The sequence below is a fragment of the Pinus tabuliformis genome, chromosome X (assembly GCF_031772625.1).
Source record: "Pinus tabuliformis cultivar Carrire ecotype Pingquan chromosome X, CPIR1, whole genome shotgun sequence".
NCBI classification, from domain to species: domain Eukaryota; kingdom Viridiplantae; phylum Streptophyta; class Pinopsida; order Pinales; family Pinaceae; genus Pinus; species Pinus tabuliformis.
The window spans coordinates 717305996-717329710 of record NC_142308.1 but is presented as its reverse complement, the minus strand read 5'-3'; positions in this window follow the sequence as shown (position 1 = coordinate 717329710).

Below are 23715 nucleotides of genomic sequence, written 5' to 3'. Positions count from 1 at the left end.
AGAGCCAGAGAATGCAGATAATGCAGCGTTCAGACCTACCCACTATGTCAGGCCTGAATATATGTAATATGGTAGACAGAGGGCGCAGGCAATGTCAAGAGCAGTTAATTGTATGGAGGAACAGTGTAGGTATATGGAGAGCAGACAAGGGAGTTACAAGGGACATAAGAGCTAAAAGAGGAGCTAGCTTTGATACCATGTCAGGCCAGGTAGTAAATCCATAAGGAAAAAATGATTCGTGTGTTCTATTCCATCAGGTAGGTATTCATTATATACATGAGGGAGAGACTGTTCAGTTCGTCTCCCAATTACTGTTCATATTTCCTATTTATCTATTTACATAAATTCACCCAATCACAAGGATTAGGTGTCAACAGTTATTCAGCAACAACCAATTGCTCCTCCCCTCGAGGTCGCAGAATTTCCTGCACTATTTTCCGATACCACATGCACCCCAAATGTCGGAACCTCTACCTGGGAGGCCATGTATCAGCTTTTCAAAGATGAAGAGATGAGGGTCAAAGAAAGAGTAGCCACAACTGAAGATTCATTCCCAGTTTCCGATACTACATATAGTGATCTGGCCAATTCATTCCTCCACATAATTGTTGCTTGACCAAACATATTTCCTTTAGATATGATCATATGGGTCATCGACCATCCAAACATTCCAACCGGAAACTTTATGACCAAGAGGAAAATGGTCATCGGCTCTTTCACCAGCAAAGATATGGATGTGGTTCCCCTTTATGTATGTGGAGTCGTGTTTGGGAGTCCTATTGACAGTGTTGGATCTGCCAACATTCAAGAGATCTCCCTGATATGAGGTCACAATCAAACCTCACACCGTTTGGTGTGGGGGTCTCATCTGGTATGATAGCCTAGTTTCCAAATACTTAGAGATTTTCCTCGGCTATAACTTTCAACAAAAGAGAGTGTTGAAATGGTACCTTTGAAAAGCAAGTTGAGTGTGCCTGATGACTATGCAATGTAGTTGTTTCTAGGTTCTCTTACTACAAAAGGGAGGAGAAAATTGAGCCTCTAAGTGAGAGGTAATAGTACCACCCAGAAAGAGACACATGTGAACCAGGAAGAACTATCCAACATCTAGCGGAATAGTCCACAGAAAATGCCACAGTCATTAAAACCGAAGAACAGGGAAAGACCTCTCTACCATCCAACAAAATAGTCCACAGCAGATGTGACAGTCGTTATAACCAATGAGTGGGGAAAGGTCTATCTAGTATCATGCACAGTAGTCCACAAGGATGAGATAGCAGTGATGAACATGTTTTACTACTCAATAACCTCCTCGTTATAACTAATAGTAGAACTAATAAATAATGGGACCCTTTTAAAATTTAGGATAAAACCCAAAAATTCCAATAAAACAAGGTAATCTTAGCTTTATTATTTCAAAAAACTTGATTGAATCTAGAGATTTCTCTTATCGGAACTCAAATATGAGAGCTTAAGTCTTTAAACATTGGCTTTTACTTTAAACTCTCTTTGGAAACATTTTATCAGAGCTTTCCAACATGTCCCCTTAAGAAAAACTCCAATTAAAACATTTCTCGGTTGGGTTTCCTAAGGCCTAAGCCTTAAAATAATAAAAGCGCTTCGTTTTGTGTTATAACAATAAAGGTCTGACCCCGGAAGACTGCCATGTAGCATCTTGAGGTTTCCATATCCGCGTTTTTATTTTGATTTCCATGTCTGATCCTTCAATCCTCCGATCTTTGATATCCCTTCTCACTACATTCTCTTATATGCAGCCCCGCCAATACCATAATCTTTGATCTTTGATATTTGTCTCACCTCCAATCTCCGATATACTACCTGCCTCTCATTTTGAAATTGTTATATAGGGATTTCATAATTGAAAATTATCCTTTCAATTCCCCAATATGAAAACGTCAATGTGAAACCTCCGATAATTCTTCATGCCTATAACTCTAAGCTTCTATGCGTTATAATCTTATCAGAGGTAAAGGATATTGCAGATTTTAACGATGCAACAATGAAATTTCATCGATAAAGTTCTTTGATATGTTGATGTGTAATGTATACCATGTGAATTCACGTTTTATCAATAAATGGCCAAATGTGGATAATTTATGGTTTTCGATATAATAAACATCATCATTATTGCTAACGATTTCCTAATATTTCACTCATAAAAGTCTTGGATTATCGTGTAATCAGTTATTTTCTCTATTGGCTTAAGGGGGCCTGACCCAAGTTCAGAGTTATTCGCACCAACGAACAAAACCCTAACTGTTGACCCTTTCGGCAATAACCTATGTAGCGTAGGCTACAGTCTCACCTGAAGCAGTATTGGGGGATGCTAGAACCAGGTTTATGCATCCAGAGACCTGTGTGATGGTCCTCCCGAGGATCTATAGCTTAGATTTACCTTCGTGCAGATCTATTCCTTCTGACTATCAAATACTGCAATTCTATCGAAATTACCTTCAGATCTTCGCGAAGGTACACGATCGTACTTAACTTGCATAAAAGGTACAGATTCAATACTTTCATGCAATAAATTGTATCCCTAGACCTGCCTTCACACGGATATACCCTTTTTCGAACAGTTAATTACAACATATCTATCTAATAATTTGTGAAGGTAGTTAATTACCCTTATCATGCATAAATATTATAGATCTCGTAGTTTCGTGCAGTAAATACACTTTAATCATAGAAAACAGATCATTAAGAGAAGATGCATAAATTTAAACATAAATAAGGAACAAGGCACAAACGTAAACGATTCGATCCAAAATAGTATTTATTATATTTAGCATTCAGTTATAGAATCTTTCTAACATGCGCACTCAGCTGCAGGAGCCTTCCCCTTTCGCCTAAGTACAGAAAACATACCTTTCCTACCTCAGCACCTTGCCCTTACAAAAATGATTTGCTATCAAAATTTATTCTCTTAGACTCACTATGACTCATCTATATATAGACTTTTCATTACAATACCATGGCCCATGGACCATGGGTGAGTCTCAAAACCGACCTATCACCTACCCATACAAGCGACTAAGGCCACTTTGACTCTTACTTAGCTTCCCGCTCTGCTTCCATGTTTCGTGGAGTCTTTACATTCTTTCACAAAATTTATTACAAAAATTGACTTAACTATCAAAAAAAGACCCTAAGGACCCTATCCCAATAGGCCCCCAACACAAATATGGTGACTCGCCCTTGAGTCACTCAGCTGGCGTCTCCACTTTGTGGTGGATTTCATTGAACTCCATCTTCAATACTTCAAGTTCTACATTGCTCTGTACTGTTGCCTGCTTCACTTCTTCAACCAGCTTCTCTATTTTTGGCCCCTCCATTGTGAGGCGCATGGTCCTTTGTGTTGCTGAAAATTCTTCAGCTTCTCCTGACTAGCCAAAGAAATATGGCTTTCTTCCTTTGTCCATGGTTGAATTCTAGCCTTCAAAACTTATTCTTTGTGTTGCACCTCCTCAACCTATGCCTGGATCAGCTTCCCTTCCTGTAAGTGCGCAAAGTGATGGACTGGTGCAAAAGTGATCACAGTCGCCCTAACCTCTTCATACTTCTGTTGTGCTTCTTGGATCTCTGTACGCAGTCTTTGCAGGTTTGGATCCTCTTGAAAATTTGTCCACAACTCCATAGTTCTCTCATAAACATGATAGCAGCTTGTTACTGCAATATCCAACGTAGACATATGCTCCCAGACCTCTGGCAAAGTAGTCGGCTATAGTTTCAACTACAGTTCTGAGATTTGCATCTGAAAATCAAAAGTGACTATGCCTATCTCATCCTTGGACTCTCGTACTACAGCAGCCAATTTTTGAATCTTTGTTGCATCCTCTGGAATGTGTAACTTTGGTACTGAATTACACACTTATGTAATTGCGGCTTCCAGGCTTTGACTTCGCATTGCTAGTTCTTCTTTTTCTTTAAGAGCCTGAGCCTTCTTGATGAAGATTTGTTCATTGTTCAATTTAATTTCGTTGATTATTGAGAGTGCACACTGCTCTCTGATCCTAAGTTCATCCAAGACCCCCTGATGAAGCACGTGGGGGGTTTGAAGTGGAAGCGCAGCTGAATTCACACCCACGCAATTTATCTTTTCAAGTTAGGCGCGGTCTTCCTCTGATTCTGGACACAATGAACCTTCTAGAAAGGGAATGACTCTGAGGTCCAGATTTTGTTCTATTTCCAACATGCTCTCATACGCTCACCTGAATTATGCCTGCTTGAATATGAAACTTGGGCAGATCCTTCTGGATTCTCCCAAACATCTGCAGGTATTGTTGCTCAAATTGAGTCCACATCTTTGTCGTGGTATCGCGGACCTTATCCCTGATCTCGTCCAAGTCCCCCTCAATGAGGACCATTAGATCTGCGTACGTTTGTTTATCTGAATTTTTCTTTTTCCTGGGTCCTAAGGTTGTCTCCTTAATCTGCTTCTCCAATTTGAAGGGAGTGCTTTGCTCGTCACCTCTGTCTCCTCCCTGCTCGGATTGTTCTTATTCTTCAGTATGTTGGGAAGCCTATGCTTCAACTTCCACTGCGTTTTTTTTTTCAACGCGCTCTTTCTCAGCACGCTCTTTTTTAGTGGCAATGTCTTTCTTCTTTTGAGTGGCCTTCTCACGCGCGGCTTGTTTCTCTTCTTATTTCTTCTTTTTCTCAGTTGTTTTCTGCACGGAGGAGCTCTCTCCTCCTTTATTGGTTCCTGCACCAATGTCTATGGGCTCCCGCCACTCCGCTAGCCATAGTCCCATGATTTCCTGCACATCGTACTCCATAACTAAGTATGGGAACTTGTCCCATATCTTCTTAGAGTCTCTCCTCACCCGGATAGATACATTATGGAAGTCAGCCTTAAATTTTGCAAAGACCCAAAACTGCTCAAAAGAGGTTGGAGATAACCTTGGCCTCTGACTTATGACTATGTGGAGGTCCATCTCGACCAATATCGAGAATACCTTTGACTCTGTGATCCTCACTAGATCCTTTTTTGCCTACAGTGAAGCGAATTTCATTGCCTCTGGTAATTCTTCATCCTGTGGAGGGAACTAACCATCCTCTAGTAGATCCCAGGCAACTAGTACAATCAGCAGTAGGAGCCAGGCATAGTGAAATGCCTTGCTTTCCTCATGCGCTTCACGAAAATTTGCTAAAAACTCCTTGCAGTGGTACTGCGCCTAGTTGTAGTACATCCCCTTTGTGCCCTATACAGCCAATGAAATTATTGGCGCTGAAACCTCATCCGCACGACATTTTCTCATGATCTTCCTGGCCAAAATCTGAGTTGAAAACTGTACCACTTGGTATGTAATTGAGCGGATGGAGTACCCGTGTGACTTCTTGACTAGCCCAAACTTAGTTTTCATCCTATCCGCAAGCTCCTCTTTTCTCTTGCCTCCAAACTCCTTGGCGGGTTCTGCCCCTTTATAAGTCAACTTCATAATTTGATGGATTAACATATCTATTATGGGATGGGTTAACCTAACCACAAAACCCATCATGCACCAATGCGAGCAATTGGCACACACAGACAGTATTGATAATTGACCGGTGGAAGTGTGGCACACACAGCATATGTAGCAAATCATCTTGCTTAACACCTTTTACCCATTTCATCGATTCCAGCCTTGTGACCCCAGTCTCTTCATAGTAAATCTTGGTCATGTATTTATTGGTTGCCAAATGAGGAAATCTCTCATAGTTGGTGAGATCCCAATCCTCCAGCTTTAACATTGGGATATGAACTAATAACGTGCCTTCAAAAACTACTTCTTCCAGTAACAGTGGTGTAGAGACCATGAATTTGCCCAAATCTGGGTCCTTGGTTACCTTCGCTTTCCCTTTCCGCAGAGGGATATACGTCGGGAGCCTAGTGAGAGGCTCACCCTCATCAACATCCAAATCCTCCACTCCATCGTGGAGTTCTTCTACGTCCAAATCCATGGGTTCCTCCATCTACTTGGCCTTTTCGTTTCTTTCTTTCTGTCGACCCTCTTTAGGGTTCTTTCTCGATGACTACCTCACTAGTACAAGTTGTGGTTTCTTCTGCTTCTCCTTAGCAGTTGATTGCTTCGACCTAGGTGACCGCAGCGCCATAGGCACAGAGGGTGTGGCTTCCATTGATGCAATTTCAGGGGTTTCCACTTGAGAGACAGCGGCTTTGGAAATTACTGGCTCGGACATTTGTTCAAGGATAATATTTTGGTTCCACTGTGGTATTCTCGCAAATATCGGACTGGAAACTAAATCCTCCCAAACCTATCGATTCATATAGCGGGGACAAGAGGGCTTATACAAATCTTTTAGAAAGAAAATTGTTCTTCGATAGACCAAGATGTCAGATTTATAGGTGATTTTAAATTCAAATCCGGTCGTTCCCTCAATTTTATGATCATAAATGCATCTTTGGCAGTAGATCTCCAAATATTTTTGCCATAAATGTCACCTACCCGCTCCTCCTAACGGGATTTTTTCTATCCAATCATGAACAGTGACTTCAACGGCTACTTTTGGACCTGGCTGCGTGACACCACCCTTGTGGCATAGCTCGTCCATCGTAGCTTCATTTGTCGCAGCTTCATCTATCGCAACTTCTTCTGTCATACCACTTGCGTCCAGCACGCAACATCCTTACTATGTTTTCTGCTTCTTCGGCCAGTGTATTTTATAGTCCTGCTCTCCCTTGTAATTTCCTAAAGCACTAAGACCATCCTGCTACCATATAGTCATTGCACAAGGGTAGGATCCCCTGTATACAACTTCAGTCGACTTCCATTCACCCTTCCTGGGAACAATTCACCATTCAGCTTCACGAGCTAAACTGTGCCACCATCTATTGAACAAAATATTGTCACCATGACATTCTGCAGTCAGTGTGAGTCTATCACCACTCATACTTTCCTCCTTTGCAAGTCTTAAACCTCAGTTCTTCATGTCAAGCCTTGAAAAATGAGAGAAATCCCTTAAAAATCTCTAAAACTCTGGTTCCGCACTTTCTCTTAGCATTACCTGCGGTCCCGCACCCATTGGTCATGTCCCCTACGTACCTGACCACTATGTTTTTGTGTAATGGGTGCGGACCCCTGTAAAAGTCAAAAAGGCACAAGTACATTCTTAAAAACTCACTTTGGGTTATTTTTGGAAGCTTCTAGAGGGAATCTAGAGGTGGCAAGTTCACTCCTTTAAGGTGCATGCATCTCATACCTAAAGGAGCCAACCCCTTGATGTGAAGAGCTTATCCCTTTGAAGGAGGACTCTATCCCTTCATAGGTGGACCTATAACCTCCTTCCTTTGCACTATAAAATGAGGCATTGGGCTGGTTACTGAGGAGGTTGAAAGCTGAATATTTTTTAGGTAAATGTTGTTAGAATTTAGTCTTCCTAATTGAGCTTGAGAGGAGAGATTACATACCTTTTTTGATCTCATTGGGAAGAGTGTGAGGCTTGTCGAAGTAGAGGATATTCTTGCTTGGACCTCGGGAGGAGCTTGTACAACATCAAGGCACCAAAGGTTGTAAAGTTCTTCTATTCTTAAAGTTAATACAATCAAGTTTATTTTTCTCAATAAGCTGTGTTTTATGGTTTATTTCATGGATTCCTTGATCACCATGATGAATATGATTTATTATATTAGCTATGCAGGTGTTATTTGATGTGTGCTTATTTTTGTTTGCAGGTTCTTGAAAGGAAACTCATTCGGATGGTCGAAGCGTGGCTGCCACAAACTAGCATTGGACTTAAGGTAGGGTCTAAAACACCTCTTGGTTTTTATTTATAAATTGCAATATATTTAGAGAAAAGTAGATTTGCTTGTTCTACTTGTCGCTAGATATCTGTTGATACTAGGTAGATTGGTCTTGTCCGCAAGAACGATTTATCCGGCCGACAAATTAGCAACCATACTGGGGACTTGAATTTTGGTTTTTTGCCTTTACTTTTACTTTGACTTGAGAAACATTTTCTTGTTTATGATTTTTTCCTGATGTGTGTTGGATTGGGTAGGTTTTAGATTCTGAATTGTTTTTTTTTTCACGTTTTTGAAAGAGGACTGCACGTTCTATTTGTAACACAGTGCGAACATCCCCGCACTGTTACTTTACTACACAGAGCGGTACCGCATCTGGTTATACTGGAGGCCTGCGGACCCTGTCAAATTTTTGAAAAACCTAAAATCTTTTCATCCAGTTAAGCTTAGGATTTGTTTACACTTTTTAGTCTCTACCCAGATCTGCATGTGTCCTGTCAAAAATTTCTTGTAAGTGAATTCCATTGGCATTTTGGTTTTAGGTGATTTTCTAGAAGTTTTGCGTGCCTGGTTTGATTTTCGCTTGGTCTTTGTAGTAACTCAGAGATTAGAAGCCTAAGAAACCTCAGATTACCCTGGTCTTTTTGGTCTTCTTGATGAGTCTGACTGATTTGTGAAATCTTCCCTTGGTGAGAAATAGATCTCGTTTTCTCTTAGCAAAGCTTTGAACGAACTTGTTTGAAAGTTTTGAATTTCATTTTTTAAAAAGAAAACATAGCTGGGTGTTTTTTGATTAATTTGTTATTCTGAACGAATTAGTCCTTAGTTTGCTGAATAACTAAGTAAAACATCCTCAAAAAGAAATTTTTAAAGCTTTTACTTCAATTAGGTTTTTAGAAATTTTTAGATCTCAAGCATAGTTTTTTATAGTTTTGAGTGTTTTCTAGAAATTTTAGAATCTCTTTTGAAAGAAATTGTTTTCTGTAGTTTTTGAGTGTTGAAAAAGAAAAGGGATTTTTCATGAGCATAATTAGTAGTCTCGTTTTTGAGTTTATTGAAAAAGACAAAAAAGTTTTTCTTTTCATTTATATGTTGAAGAAATATTTGTTTTTCAAAGAATTGCATTCTCAACTCTTTCTTTAGCTAGAAATTCATTGAAGAAAAAGAATTGTTTATCATCTTAGGTTCATTTTTAGTGTTTTGGAGTCGAGTCTTCACACCATAAAGTTTCATCTCCATTCCTATTGACTTAAGAAACAACCTATAAAAATAACACTTAAAGTAAAATTGATCGAGCAATCTTTTTATTTCTAGGACTCTTATCACTAACATAGCTTAGGCTAGTATCTTGGAGTAGGGAGTAATTAACTCTCCAAGATAGTTAAAACAAACAAGTAGCTATATCTTGTGGTAGGAAATAAATTCCAATTGTTACATATATGCTCTAGGAAGCTCCTCTTAAAGGATTCAAGCACTAGTTCATATCTGAACCAGTGAGGTAATCAATCCTTCCTCATTGGGAACGATAGCAGATATACACGTATTAAAAACGGTAAACCTCGGATTGACCATTGTCGAGGAGCCTGGGGTCACTTGTTGGTAAACCTTGGATTATGTCAAGGAGCCTTCAAGGAGATTGAGCTTTGTTACTCTGCCCTTGCGTGTGTATCGGATCGTAGACTGTTCCCCCAAGTATATTTGTTTTTGTTGGTAACCATAGTGACCATAATCTATAGGATTCTTTCCTAAGGTGATGGTGGAGGGAAGTGTTGGCATTATGATTCAGGTGTTGTCCTTGATGGCAAACTCATTCAGATGATAAATCAAGAAGGACGCAGAAAATATGTTCAGCAAGTGCGTCCCCGCAGGTAGACCATGCAGAACCCGCGTCCAGGGACGCAGGCCAGCCGTTCAGGAGATGCGTCCGCCCAATGCACACATTTCAAGGCAGAGAAAAGCACGTGGGGGTTTCTTGTGTGGTATCTAGCCGACGGTTTTTGTGTTTCTATGGTGTCGGCTCGTGGTATTGTTCCACACTTTGGGGAGAAGCTTGCCTATATAAAGCAAAGGAGTTCATTTGGATTTATCATCATCTTGGTTGAATATCTCTTGGTGAGATCTAGTCCAAATCTATAAGGGCGGATCTTCTAATGGACTACGATCTATATGGCGCATGATCAGATCTGTGGATCTGAGTGTTTGGGTTGGTTCTGAAGTCCTCTTATCTTCTATATCTGAAGGGACGCAGATTCAGTGAAGGGAAAGTGCGCCGGGACGCAGTACAGTAAAGACTCAGGTGCGTCTCTGAAGCAAAGGACGCGGCGCGACTGTGGTATTGGGTGCGTCTCTGAAGCGAAAGACGCGGCGCGATAGTGTTTCTTGGTGCGTCGGTCGCAGAAAAGCAAAAGGAACAGTGCGTCTGCACGCAGAACAGCATAAGGTATACTGCGTCCAGTCGCAGGCCACAGAAAGAAAATATGCGTCCCTGTCTTAAGATGATCTGTTGACTGTATATTTCTGTTCATAAGGTGTTCTGGGTTGTTTATGTAATTACTGATCTGATATCTGTAGTAGACTGTATCTGTTGTATACTTGTTGATCATTTGATTCTTCATAAAAGGAAATGTGGGGTTGTAGCTCCCTTCCAGCAGAAACTGGAAAACGAGAGAGAGTTGTAGCTCTCTGCAGGTTGCAGCCTGCGTGCTGGTAAAGGACTGCACCAGTACAAAATCATTGTAAAAAGAATTTCTTGAAAGAAGATAGAGACATATTGCAGCAGGTGGTTTTTCTCCCGCATTGGGTTTCCACCTTACATCATGTGTTCTTTGGTGTGACTGTCTATTTCCTTTATTCATGCTCATTGTTTTATGGTACTGATATGCAAGAATATTTCAAAAGATCAAATAAGGAAGATTTGGTAAATTGCTAGATAATACTGATTCACCCCCCCCTCTCAGTATTATTTCCAACAATTGGTATCAGAGCAGGTCCTTCAGAAAAGCTTGATCGCTTGAAGGTAGATCGTTCATCATGAGCAACTACGAGAGAGAAGCATCAATCAGGCCACCCGTCTTCGATGGGACAAATTTCAATTATTGGAAGGTAAGAGTTACTGCATATCTTCAATCTCTTGGTACAGAAGTTTGGAACATTGTAGAATCAGGCTATGCCTTTCCTTCAGCTACTCCTACAGATCCAGCTGAGAAAAAGCAGTATGAAACAAATGCAAAAGCAGTCAGTACTCTATTAGGAAGTATATCTCAAACAGAGTTCATGAAGGTCATGCACTTCAAATCAGCAAAAGAGATATGGGACAAAATGATCACTAGCTATGAAGGAGATGAACAGGTAAAAGAAGCTAAACTTCAAACTCTCAGGATTCAATATGAGACTCTCAAGATGTATAATGATGAAAGTGTGGCTAATTATTTTCTTCGGGTAGATGAGATTGTTAATTGTATGAAAAATTTGGGTGAAGAAATAAAAGAGACTATAGTAGTTCAAAAGATTCTAAGATCTTTATCCCCCAAGTTTGAATCTAAAGTATCTGCAGTAGAAGAAAAGGAAAATCTCCGTGTTCTCACTATGTCTCAGCTGCATGGAATTCTAACTGCTTATGAAATGAGAAAGGGAGGTCCATCAGACAGAAGGGAAGCTGCTTTTAAAGCATCAGGCAAAGAAGATCACTATGAAGCAAGTCATGTTCTAGAAGAAGAGGAAGAAGAATCAAATTTTGTCAGAAATCTTCAAAGGGGTTCTGGAAGGTTCAGAGGTAAGCTACCTTTCAAATGTTTTGCTTGTGGAAGAGTAGGTCATTATGCTGAAAAATGCTCTTATAAGGATAAAGGAAAGGAACCAGTTAGATGGAACAAGAAACAGAGTGCAAATAAGAAAAGCTACTACACCCATGAAGATAGTGATGGCTTATCAAACAGTGATGAAGATGAACAAGGTAACAAATATAGATTGTTAATGGCATTTGAAGATGATGATTATGAGGATGCTGTAGATGTGGATAACCTTTATGATGAAATTACTAGACTCAAGAGATGTATAGAAGAAAAGAACATGATTATTGATACTCTACAATTTCAAATTGATGAAAAGGAAAAACATCTTGAAAAATTAGAAGGTGAAATTGTTGGTCTCAGAAAAGAAATTGAGAAAACAAAAACTATTAATCTCAAGTTTGTCAAAGGATCTGAAACTTTGAATGAGATTATTAGTGTGCAACGGTCTCCTCTAAATAAGACAGGTCTGGGCTATAATGGAGAAACTTCTCAAGCATCCACTTCAAAAAGTTATCTTGATGCAGCAAGAAGAAATGAGCAAGAGCACAAGGAAGATCATCAGGTAAAGCAGGGACAAACGTCAAACAGAAACTATCAGGGGCAATCCAGCTTAAGGGTGAACAAAAGCCACAACCAGCCACAGGTAAAATCTTCCCAATTTGGTTCAAGAATAGATGAAAATAGAAATTACAATCAGTTGGCTGGTAGATTCAATAATCGCAGAAACTTCTTCAATGGACAATGCTTTTCTTGCCATAACTTTGGTCACAAAGCAGCTCAATGTGTTGCATATAAAACAATCATGACTAGGGAAGCTCAAAAACAAAGAAGTATGACAGGGATTACAAAAAGGACCTATAACAACTTTTCAGCTCTTGAAAATGAAGTTGAATGCTCAATTTGCAATAATTTTGGACATGAAGATTTTGAATGCAGAAGCAGGTTTCCGGAAAGAAAGGTACAAGAACAAAAAAAGGAACAAACCTCAGGCACCAAAACATGGAAAATAAAGGAACCTCAAACAGAAAGATGTGGGATAGCATTCTATGCAGAAGGACAAGAAAATCTATGGTACATTGACAGTGGATGTTCAAAGCATATGACAGGTGATAAAGAAAAACTTGAATCTTATTCTAATTTAGAAAAGGGAAAGAAAGTCTCTTTTGGAAATGATACTCCTGCAACTATAAAAGGAAAAGGTATTGCTCCTTTAAAAGAAGATGTTAAGGCTGGAAATGTTTTGTTTGTTGATGGACTAAAGCATAATCTTCTAAGTGTAAGCCAGATGTGTGATCAAAGAACCGAGGTTATATTCAGATCAAATGGATGTCTTGTTCGTGATCTTGATACAGGTAAAACAGTTCTCAAAGGAAAAAGAACTCCAAATAATCTATACATATTTGATGAAGGACAACAACAATGCTATCTAAGCAAGGATGAAGAGCACTGGTTATGGCATCGAAGGTTGGGACATCTAAGCTTCTCACAAATAAGGAAAGCTTGCAAATATCAGGCAGTTCGCGATCTTCCAGATATCAAAATTCCTGACAACACCATATGCAGATCATGTCAGTTTGGAAAACAGACCAGAACTAACTTTCCAGAGAAAGAAGGATCAGCCAGCATGCCTCTTGAGCTAGTACACACAGATGTATGTGGACCATTCAGAAAAAGAACACCTAGAGGAGAGGAATACTTGATATTATTTATTGACGATTTCTCCAGGTTTGTTTGGTTAGGACTTATGAAGCACAAAGATGAAGCTTTCGAAAAGTTCAAATCCTTCAAAGCTTTGGTTGAAAATGAATCAGGTCACAAAATTAAGTGCCTCAGATCCGACAGAGGTGGAGAATTTACTTCAAATGAATTTTTCGATTTCTGTGATGAACATGGGATAAGGAGAGAATTTTCTACAGCTAGAACTCCTCAGCAAAATGGAGTAGTGGAAAGAATGAACAGAACAATCCAGCAAATGGCTCGTGCTATGCTTGATGACTCAGGAACTCCTGCAACCTTCTGGGGTGAAGCTGCACATGCGGCAGTTATTATTCTCAACAAGACAAATGTCCGAGTGAACAGCACTCAAACTCCTCATGAGCTCTGGAGTGGTAAAACTCCTTCGGTAAAGCACTTCAAAATCTTTGGGAGCAAATGCTATATCAAGAATACTGAGGAGCAGCTTGGCAAACTTGATCCTAGAGCAGATGAAGGAATTCTTCTTGGCTACTCTCCACATAGCAAAGCATACAAATGCTACAATAAAAGACTTGGCAGAATTGTTGACAGCATTGATGTAGTGGTTGATGAGAAGGGATACATTCCTAGGCAAATACATCGTGAAGACATTGAAGAAGATGAAAGCTACCCTCAAAGACAGAATGATGAAGAAGAAGAACCGCAAGAACAATCTCAAGAAGGACCTCACGAAGAAGCAGAAGAAAGAACAAGAATAGAAGAAAAGACTCCATCCAGATATGTTCAAAAGAACCATCCAGAATCTCAGATCATGGGACAAAAAGAAGCAGGTATACAAACTAGAAGAACAGTTGCAGAAGCTTCAAGTTATTTGGCATTACTCTCCTCTACTGAACCACAAAATGTGAAAGAGGCATGCAAAGATGAATGTTGGGTGAAAGCAATGGATGAAGAACTTGAGCAAATCGAAAAGAACAACACTTGGGAGCTGGTTCCTAGACCAAAGGATAAGAATGTTATCGGAACAAAATGGGTTTTCAAAAATAAATTGAATGAAAATGGAGAAGTAATTAGAAACAAAGCCAGACTTGTTTGTAAAGGGTATGCACAGCAAGAAGGAATAGACTTTGAAGAAACTTTTGCTCCTGTTGCAAGACTTGAGGCCATCCGAATGTTTCTTGCTCTCTCAAGTTGTCAGAACTTCAAAGTATTTCAAATGGATGTGAAATCAGCCTTTCTGAATGGAGACTTGGATGAAGAAGTGTACATTGAACAGCCAGATGGTTTCATTCTTGGAAACGATCCAAATCTTGTATGCCGATTAAAAAAGGCTCTCTATGGTCTCAAACAAGCTCCAAGGGCTTGGTACTACCGGTTGGACAAATATCTTCATCAACAAGGTTTTTCAAAAGGTTCAGCAGATAGCAATCTTTATATAAAAGTTGAAAATGACAAATTACTAATACTTGTTGTGTATGTAGATGACATTATTTTTGGCAGTAATGAAGAAGCTATGAGTCAAAGCTTTGCCTCGGTCATGCAGAAAGAATTTGAGATGTCCTTGCTAGGAGAACTGACATACTTCCTTGGTTTGCAAATCCAACAAAAGAAAGGAGGAATCTTTTTATCTCAAACCAAGTATCTCAAGCAGATTTTGAAGAAATATGGCATGGAAGATGCAAAACCAGTATGTACACCCATGGTCACAGGATGTAGTCTCAGTGCAAATGATGAATCTGCAGCAGTACATCAACCAACCTACAGATCTATGATTGGAAGTTTACTATATTTGACAGGTACCCGACCAGACATCATGCATGCAGTTGGAATAGTTGGAAGGTTTCAAGCAAATCCAAAGGAGACTCATCTTCAAGCAGTGAAGAGAATCTTCAAATATCTTCAAGGGACTCAAAATTATGGCCTATGGTATCCTAGAGATACAGATCTCACTCTTCATGCTTATACAGACGCAGATTGGGCCGGAAGCGTGGATGACAGGAAAAGCACAAGTGGTGGTGCTTTCTTTATGGGTCCCAGACTGGTATCTTGGTTCAGCAAGAAACAGAGTTCAATTGCCTTGTCTACAGCTGAAGCGGAATATGTTGCTGCTGCATCTTGTTGCACCCAACTTCTTTGGATGATGCAGACTTTGCAGGATTATCAAATCACTTGTACACCTCCTATTCCTATCTTATGTGACAACACAAGTGCAATCAGCATCTCAAAGAATCCGGTTATGCATTCAAAAACCAAGCACATACCAATCAAGTACCATTTTCTCCGGGAACAAGTACTTGAACAGAAGGTCAAGTTGGAGTATGTTCCTTCTAAGGAACAAGTTGTTGATATTTTCACCAAACCGTTGCCCAGGGACACTTTTGAATACCTCAGGCAAAAGCTGGGGGTTGTTGATGCATCATCTCACTGTTGATCATCTTCCTATTGATGGTATAGGCTCAGGGGGAGCACATAATGCATTGTTGGCATTATGGAGAAGGAGATCTTGGAAATAGCTGCAATATGTCTCTGTCTCCTTCATGATGGATTTCTGGTTACAGATCTGGAGAAGCATGAGCTTAGGGGGAGCATACCCTTTGCCCTTGATGTCAAAGGGGGAGAATGATGAAGCTGAAGATTATGTGGTTGCCATCAAGTCCAAAGGGGGAGTTTGTTGGCATTATGATTCAGGTGTTGTCCTTGATGGCAAACTCATTCAGATGATAAATCAAGAAGGACGCAGAAAATATGTTCAGCAAGTGCGTCCCCGCAGGTAGACCATGCAGAACCCGCGTCCAGGGACGCAGGCCAGCCGTTCAGGAGATGCGTCCGCCCAGTGCACACATTTCAAGGCAGAGAAAAGCACGTGGGGGTTTCTTGTGTGGTATCTAGCCGACGGTTTTTGTGTTTCTATGGTGTCGGCTCGTGGTATTGTTCCACACTTTGGGGAGAAGCTTGCCTATATAAAGCAAAGGAGTTCATTTGGATTTATCATCATCTTGGTTGAATATCTCTTGGTGAGATCTAGTCCAAATCTATAAGGGCGGATCTTCTAATGGACTACGATCTATATGGCGCATGATCAGATCTGTGGATCTGAGTGTTTGGGTTGGTTCTGAAGTCCTCTTATCTTCTATATCTGAAGGGACGCAGATTCAGTGAAGGGAAAGTGCGCCGGGACGCAGTACAGTAAAGACTCAGGTGCGTCTCTGAAGCAAAGGACGCGGCGCGACTGTGGTATTGGGTGCGTCTCTGAAGCGAAAGACGCGGCGCGATAGTGTTTCTTGGTGCGTCGGTCGCAGAAAAGCAAAAGGAACAGTGCGTCTGCACGCAGAACAGCATAAGGTATACTGCGTCCAGTCGCAGGCCACAGAAAGAAAATATGCGTCCCTGTCTTAAGATGATCTGTTGACTGTATATTTCTGTTCATAAGGTGTTCTGGGTTGTTTATGTAATTACTGATCTGATATCTGTAGTAGACTGTATCTGTTGTATACTTGTTGATCATTTGATTCTTCATAAAAGGAAGTGTGGGGTTGTAGCTCCCTTCCAGCAGAAACTGGAAAACGAGAGAGAGTTGTAGCTCTCTGCAGGTTGCAGCCTGCGTGCTGGTAAAGGACTGCACCAGTACAAAATCATTGTAAAAAGAATTTCTTGAAAGAAGATAGAGACATATTGCAGCAGGTGGTTTTTCTCCCGCATTGGGTTTCCACCTTACATCATGTGTTCTTTGGTGTGACTGTCTATTTCCTTTATTCATGCTCATTGTTTTATGGTACTGATATGCAAGAATATTTCAAAAGATCAAATAAGGAAGATTTGGTAAATTGCTAGATAATACTGATTCACCCCCCCCTCTCAGTATTATTTCCAACAGGAAGATCCCACTGTACCTGGAGCAGACGTCGACTAGACTCACTTGGACTCTCTGGGGGGTTCTCTTCACTCTAGACGGTTTTGTGAAGAAACTTGTGCCAGTCTGTTTCATTAAGCAGGTTGTCGGGGTAACTGTTCCAACCGCCTTTTTTGTATTGAATTCTATGACGTTGGATTTCATCACCAACCAGTGTTTTTGGTATGGAAAGTTACTGTTTGTGTGTGGTTTGAACTCTTAGATTTTTTTAGGCGTGTGATTCAATTGTCTGTTTCTTTAGAGACTTTAGGTGGTTTTATTAAGATTTTATTTGTTTTCGTGTGAAGTAATTAAAATATTTAATCGTGGCTGAATTACTGAGACAATCCCCTAGACTTTGGGGGCAACCTCTTGAGTATTCACCAAGCTAGCTTGAAGGGTTATGAGCTCTTGTAACTCCTAGTGACAGTAGAGTTTGGTCACCGTAAGATAGAGAATCTTCTTTAGTTGTTCATCCTGATTATCAAGTTCAAGCAACAGAGTACATTTCTGAACCAATTTCATTTTCCGAAGTTACTGGTAGTATTTCTTCTACTAGTGAATTAGCCGAAGAACCTGAAATTTCTGAGCCTGAAACTGAACCTGCTGCTACTCCATCCTCAGGATTTGCTTCTCCAACTTCCAGTGGTCCTGGTTCACCCAGGGTAGGAAGGATCATTACCCAAAATCTTCCTTCGGGACTTATTTCTATTGAAGAACTTATTAGTCCAGAAGAAGATATAAGTCTCCCTGAAAATCAACCAACTTTAGAACTTAGGGAGCGTGAATCAATTTTCTACAGTCCACCTAGGAGGGATGCTTGGTACGTCTCACTGACCAGCTTTTTAGAAAATCTGGGTCTTAGTTTTTCACCACCTCGAATTCCTTTCCATCCAACACCTAGAGGTTATTATCCTCCTTTGAATATGTCGAGACAGTCATCCATGTTTTCCCAATCACCAGAAGCATTTTTATATGGCAGTCCTTCTGTTCCTTCTAGGTATCAGTCGCTCACTAGTACTTTTTCATGTGCATCTCCTCAACCCATTGAACATGGGATATCAACTGGTAATAACGGAACTCAATCATTGAGCGTAGAAGAAATTCTTATGATGTCTGGTACTATTCCAAATCCGCAACCTCAAGGTAATTAGTTACCGCCTGGGGGGAACCTCAAGGTACTCAATTATCGCCTAGGGGCAACCTCAAGGTAGTCAGTTACCGCCTGGGGGGCAACCTCAAGGACAATACATACCTTCAGGACAATACATTCCTCAAGGTCAACCCCAGACTCAGTACATACCTCAAGGTCAACCCCAGTATCAATATATACCTCAAGGTCAACCCCAGTTTCAGTACGTGCCTCAAGGTTATCAACCTCAAGGTCAATACCCAACCCAAGGTTTCCAACCACCTTCTGGTCAATCATTTGTACAAGGAGCTGGAAATGTACCTTTGAATTATCAGCCCTATGCTCAACCCGGTTATGGTCCTCAATATGCTCAACCTTCTATGGGTCCATACCCTGGAATGAACATGGTGTGGGATCCATCTCAATCTCAATAGATCTTGCAACCTAATGTGCAGTTGTCATCTCAATCTGGACAACCTTTGGTTTCTGGTTCAACCCAGCAACCTGTCCAGCCTACTATTCAAACTTCTGCACCTAGTGTAGCTCATCAGTCTGGGCCTAGCTCGCCCCGAACTCCGCCTCAAACGACTGCCGCAACTACTACAACTTTTGTTCAATCTACCCCACCTACTTCTGGAGTATCAACAGCTCTAGTTTCTACTATTCCTGCATCAACTCCTCAAGCATCTTTACCTTCGTCGGGACCTACAATTCAGACTTCAGTTTAGATGCCTGTAGGACAAACTGGTCCAAGTACGGTTGTCACAAGTCAACCACAGTTCACTTATCAACCATACCAGGGATAGTACCAATTTGGTCTTGTTGTTTAAAGCCCAGTTTACCAGTATCAACTGTACCCTGGATATACTTATCAGCAACCTCAACAACCCCAGTTTGGTCCGGTTAATCCTGGTTTTCCAGGAGGATATAATATCCCAAATTCGATTCCAATTCCAAGTTATCCTGGATATCCTCCTCTTGGGGCTGGTCTTATGACCCTGGGTTTTTGTGACCCTAACCGTCAGTTATAGTTTATTGCAACTTTGGACTTGCTTGATTTATCGCGCCTTATGAACGATCCGATTAGTTATCTTCCGTTTTGGCCACCAATGCCGAATAAGTTGCCCAGTGATATCCCAAAGTTTGAAGGTAAATCAGGAGAGGATCCGTCAAACCATGTGATGACTTATCACCTCTGGTGTGCATCTAATTCCATTATAGATGATTCAATTCGCTTACGTCTTTTTCAACGCACTCTGATTGGTCTTGCGGCCAAGTGGTACACTGAGTTACTGTGAGCCTCTTTTTATAATTTTAGTCAGTTAGCCACTTCGTTCTTAACTCATTTTTAGTTTCCTGTCAGATATGACAATGGCACGGAATTATTAACTTCATTAAAACACTCAACATCCACATATATTTTAGATCATATTCATGAATTGCATCGTCGACGACGTTTAGTGAAAGTTTTTATTCCGGATCAAATTTTAGCAGAATGGTTTGTTAAATCATTATTACCTAAAATCACTGAGGATGTAGCTAAGGCAGGAGTTGTTACTGAAGAGCAAGTAATTGCTCAAGCTCAGTACCTAGACCTCGTTTATACACAGTCGGGTACTTTACACGAAAAAATCCCAACCTTCCGAAACAAAATCAAATAACTGCAGCTCCTTCGGGGTCTCATGCCACTAATGGTATGATTGGTTCAGTTAACACCAAAAGTAAGAAGAAATCTTCAAAAAATTCTTCTCCTATTATAACTTTACCAGATTCCCCGACAGGATACTCTTCCGCTGAAATTCCTGCCGATATTCATGTTGTAGAATCATCTACGGCCAAATCAAAATTCGGTGGTAAAAAGAAAGGGAAGAAGAAAAATAAACAAAATTCAAAAGATAAATCAGATAAAATTTAATCTACTGACGATAAATTTAAACCTCGCTATCCTTGTCTCATTTGTGACGAAGAGCATTTTACAAGAGACTGCCCACATTGCGCAGAGGTTGCAAAAATCATCAAAGGTTCTCAAACGCCTGTTGTCTTGAAGGATCCTTTTCCTAGTCAAGATAGTAAGATGATTAGTTCTTCCTCAAATGCCTCAGAAGAACCCATAATGATGATGTCCCATGTCGGGATTGCAACACGATCGTAAGATTATGGCAGTAAAAGTCCTGTTGGTGGTAAAGAAGAAGAATCTTCTAATTCAAACCCATCAACTTCAACTCCTTCCGGTTCTGATCTGCTATAGATCGAGAAACCTAACCCAGAATTAGTAATCAAACCACCTGCTAAAGGTATACTTCGGAAGTAAGCTTTCAATCCGCATGCGAGAGCTGCTCAGAATTATAACATTGTTGAAGATTTAGCTATTTCCCCTTCAGCAATGTCGGCTTTGGAGGTGCTGCAATCATGCCCAGCATAGCATAAATTACTTTTGTCGGCTATAGGAGCTGTTGATATTCAGGACTCGAACCTTATAATCTTCGATTTAGAGAATAGTACACCTCGCTTACCTCATCAAATGGATTTCCAGATTCCAATGTTAGTCAAAAACAGACGTTGCTTTAGGATTGTAATTGATGAGGGAGCTTCTACGTGTATTATGTCAATCCAGTGTTGGAGATCGCTTGGTTCTCCTACACTCAATCAATCCCCGACGATTCTAAAGGCTTTTGATGGCCATGGGTTCCATCCTTTTGGCATTCTATAGGATTTACCTATAGGGGTTGAAGGCAAAACTGCTAATCTAGATGTGGAGGTGGTTGATGCCCCTCTAGATTACAACCTTCTTTTGGGTCGCAGCTGGTCTTACGCTATGACTGTTGTTGTTTCATCGATCTTTCAGCTTATAAAGTTTCCTCATTATGGAAAGATCGTAACCATAGACCAACTGACTTATTTTTCATCCGACCCAGCCTCTTCTGAAAGTATCCAGCATGTCGGTAAAACAACTATCCCTTACAAGGATGTTGGATTAGGATTGGTTAAAGATTCTGGTTTACTAGGAACTTTTTCCTTTCCTCCTAACGTATCACCCTTTACTGCAACCATTCATATGATTTCATCAAACACTATTGTTTTGGATGATCCTTGGATCGTACCTTCCGAATCTGAGGTGGATTCATTTGGTGATGTGATGCCTCTGAGTCCCTATGAAATTGCATATCAGGCTGTACAGTCGTTTTCCAACCCTTCTTCAACTGAAATTGATCTAATGAATGTGGTCCATGGAGAATCACTTTCAATATCAACCTCAGATTCAATAACTTTTTTCGAGCTTGTTCATACAAATGAGCAGATTTGTGAAATTTTGTCTGTTGATGATTTACCATGGGAAGATCTTCATCATCGATCTTCGTTCTTACCTGAGCTTGATCATTTTGAAAATGATTTTTCATCTATTTTTACTATTGATTATGTCAAAGAACCACAGAATGCATTGCAACATCTAGATTCTGAGTTAAATTTGGAAAATATTTCTCGAACAGTTCCTATTGACATTTCAATTAAACCTGGAATTGTTGAAAACATTCATATAGGTGCTCCCTATACGGACAATGAACTCCAAACTTATAAATCCATATTTCAAGAATTATGTGACGTGTTTGCCTGGTCATACGAAGAGATGCCAGGAATCGATCCAACAATTGTTTTTCATGAAATTAAAACTTACCCGGATGTTAAACCTGTCTGGCAACGTTTGCGTCAGATACATCTGCGAAAAGTTGCTGCTATTAAAGCAGAAGTTGAGAAATTACTTCGAACAGGTTTCATTTATCCAATTCCCTTAACAGATTGGGTATCGAATATTTTTCCTGTTAACAAAAAGCAAGGAACGATAAGAATATGTATCGATTATAAGGATATTAATCGATCTTGTCCTAAAGACAATTAGCCAACTCCCTATATCAATCAAATCATTGATGATTGTGCTGGCAGTGAAATTTTCTCCTTTATGGATGGTTTTTCCGATTACAATTAAATTAACATACTCCCTGCTGATCAACCAAAAACGGCTTTCATTTGCCCATGGGGGACATTTTCTTATTGCAAATTACCTTTTGGATTAAAGAACGTCGGAGCAACTTTTCAAAGAGCTATGTCTTACACGTTTCATGACATCAAGCACATTGTGCAGCCCTATCTCGATGATTTACCTACCCATTCATTACGTAGAGCCGATCATCTCACTCATTTACGAGCAATCTTTATGAGATGTAGGCATTATCAAATTAGGCTGAATCCACAAAAATGTGTTTTCTGTATAGAAATGGGTCGTTTACTGGGATTCGTTGTTTCAAAAGCTGGCATTTGTGTCGATCCCTCGAAGGTTGAAGCTATTGTCAAATTGCCTCCTCCTTCGACTCTTCGCCAACTCCAAAGTTTGCAAGGGAAAGCAAACTTTTTACATCGTTTCATTCCTAACTACGCCGAGATAACAAAGGGTTTTACCAGGTTGTTGAAACAGAATACTCCATTCTTTTGGGATGAGATAGCTGACAAATCTTTTGATGCACTTAAACACGCGTTGACCCATGCACCGTTATTGCATCCTCCCAACTACAACCAGGATTACTTCTTGTACCTCGCCGCTTCTCATTCCACCATCAGGATGGTTTTAGTTCAGGAATATGAATTCAATAGTGAACATGTGATTTACTATCTTAGTCGAACTCTAAATCCCACTGAGCTTAAATATTTGCATGTGGAGAAATTGGCCTTGACAGATGTTCAAGTTGTCCAAAGATTTCGTCATTACATCTTACTACGCAAAACTACCGTAATTTCTGACTGTAACCCTATGATCTATATTTTAACCAAACAATTGCTAGGGGGCAAGTATTCCAAATGGATCGTTATCCTACAGGAATTTGACTTGGAATTTGAAAAATCCAAGGCAAAGAAATATTTGGTATTTGCAGAATTGATGTGTGATTTCCCGCGTGCTGATACTAAAACTGTGGCGGAAGAGCCCATTGCGGACAAATCCTTGTTTCTTATCAGTACTCTTAATCCATGGTATGGAGATATCATTGTTTATCTCCAAACCCAATCTTTCCAGCCTGAAATTTCACGATCTTGGCGACGAAAAATACGTTTCCAATCCCAACAATACAAAATTATTAGAGATACACTCTATCGTTGAGGGGCGGATTCAGTTTTCCGACGTTGCTTAACTCATGAAGAAGCTGAAAAGGTTCTAAATGATTGTCACTTTGGAGCATGTGGCAGTCATATGTCTGGGTATGCCACAGCCCAAAAGATATTGCGCGTTGGTTATTTCTGGCCTTCTTTATTTAAAGATTGTATTTATGCAGTCTGAAAATGCCACAATTGTCAAATTTTTTATCGAAAGATGTGTGCTCCACCTGCTTCTCTCCACCCTATAATTTCCGTCGGCCCTTCTACAAAGTGGGGTATCGACTTTATTACATGTAACCCTCAC